Source organism: Sprattus sprattus, assembly GCF_963457725.1.
Source record: "Sprattus sprattus genome assembly, chromosome: 6".
Taxonomy (NCBI): Eukaryota; Metazoa; Chordata; class Actinopteri; order Clupeiformes; family Clupeidae; genus Sprattus; species Sprattus sprattus.
In genome coordinates, this window is record NC_137925.1 from 35,551,570 (window position 1) to 35,554,069 (window position 2,500).

Genomic DNA, 2,500 nt, shown 5'->3' on the forward strand with positions numbered 1-2,500 from the left:
AGTTTATACTTTAATCTACCAAAGTACTCACCGTTTAACAATACAACTTCCACAAGTTACAGATTATCTTTGACAACATTGGCGCCCACATGTGATTGACAACACTGGCGCACACATGTGGCATCGCACAGATAAATGACCGTGTAGCTATTTGTTTTGTCTCTGTGAGAATGAGTAAGATCTTTAGTGCGAGTCTCAACAACGTTTATAGTAGGCTAAGATCTTTAATAAGAGTCTCATGTGCGCCCGGGCCCCTGCCTCTATGCAATGCAGCGCGGAGTGCCAGATCGCGTCCTAGGTGAGGCGCGCCTCATTCACAAAGTGGAGCGTCTCGCCCAGGCGCGGAGTGCCAGATTGCGTCCTAGGTGAGGTGCGCCTCATTCACAAAGTGGAGAGTCTCGCCCAGGCGCGGAGTGCCAGATCGCGTCCCGGACCTTAGCTCTAATTGCGTATAAGGACATCACACGGCTTTCATCAAGTCACATTGTGTCAAGATGGCTAACGTTCAGTGCAACAACTCGATTCGCTCTTTGAAAGAACCTCCTTTAAGTCGGTGTACTGAAGATAAATTGACAAGGATCAAGACAGCTTTCTAAGTTTTCGACCACAACCCTGTTTTGTGAAAAAAATTGATTTAACATGAGAGTCAATGAGAGAGATCTGGGGTGATTTCCTTTTCGCCCCAAAAAGGGGCGGGCCATAAGAAGCAACACTTTGGCAAATTGACTGATTCGACAATGACATTCAGAGGCAGATCAGATGGTCTCGTGGTAGAATCCGACTGAAAAATGTTTTCCTTCTGCCTAAACACTGGAGAAAGTAATTTGAGTATTTTAAATACAAAATTATTCAACTCTAAAGTATTTTGTTACAAATTACATTCGATTTTTTATCGGCCCTATCAAATACAAATTACAAAATACTCAAAAGCAAATTAACCAGTATTTCAAATACAAGTAATTGAAATACTGCCCATCTCTGTATGTATGTATGTATGTACAGTACTGTGCAAAAGTTTTAGGCAGGTGTGAATAAATGCTATGAACTAAGAATGCTTTGAAAAATGTAAACAATAAATGTTTTTTTTTTATCCATTTACATGGTAAGACTGAGCACAGCAACAAGACACAACGTAGTTATACTGCATCAGCAGGGTCTCTCCCAGACAAATATTTCAAAGCAGACAGGGGTTTCAAAATGTGCAGTTCAAGCTCTTTTGAAGAAGACGTTGAGGATCGTAGACGCAGTGGTCAGCCAAGGAAACTTAATGCAGCTGATGAAAAACCCATCAAGCTTATTTACCTTCGAAATCGGAAGATTTCAAGCAGTAGCATCAGCTCAGAACTGGCAGAAACCAGTGGTACCCAGGTACAGACATTTACTGTCCGGGGAAGTCTGGCCAGAAGTGGTCTTCATGGAAGAGTTGCAGCCAAAAAGCTCTACCCCGACAAGGAAACAAGGCCAAGTGACTGAACTAAGCACGAAAACATAGAAACTGGGGTGCAGAAACATGGCAGAAGGTGCTCTGGACTGATGAGTCAAAATTCGAAATATTTGGCTGTAGAAGAAGACAGTTTGTTCGCCAAAGGGCTGGAGAGAGGTACAATAATGAGAGTCTGCAGGCAACAGTGAAGCATGGTAGAGGTTCCTTTCCAGTTTGGGGCTGCATTTCTGCAAGTGGAGTTGGAAATTTGGTCAGGATGAATGGAGTCTTCAATGCTGAGAAATACAGGCAGATACTAATCCATCATGCAATACCATCAGGGAGGCGTGTGATTGGCACCAAATGTATTCTGCAGCAGGAACATATCCCCAAACATACAGCCAATGTCATTAACAACTATCTTCAGCTTAAAGAAGAACAGAAAGTCCTGCAAGTGATGGTATGACCCCCACAGAGCCCTGGGGCCGTATTCACAAAGCCTTTTATCTTACCACTAGGAGTGCTCCTAACTCGCGCTAAAACCTTTTACGTAGGAGTAATTTCTTAAAAGTGATTCACAACGGCTCTGAGACCTACTCATACTAAGGATAATACCAACTCCTAAGCTTAAGATAAAACCACCGTTGCTATGGATGACGTCGACTCTCATGCACGAGTTTAGAAGGGGTGAGGACGGTGATTGGTTGTTGACAGGCTCTCTCATTAAAAACTCATTCGTGACGTCCCTCTAACAATCCCACTATATCAACTGAAAATAAGAGAATAACCTAGGCTTCACATTAAGTCATATTAAATAGTTATGGACAGTGCAGTTAGCAGAATGCACACGCATGATGACAAGTTTGTGCATCCAACGGGAATGACACTTTGCACGTTAAGAGAAATAAAAAACGATCAATATAAAATATGGCAATTGCATGTAATCAAGGCAGTAATAACTAAAGCACCCAGCAAACTGTAAGGCTATTATATTTCCAGCCCTTGACCACTTCAAATATCAGCACACACGGCCCTTCAAGCGAAACGAACGTGAAACGTTTAGCGAAAGCCTACTGG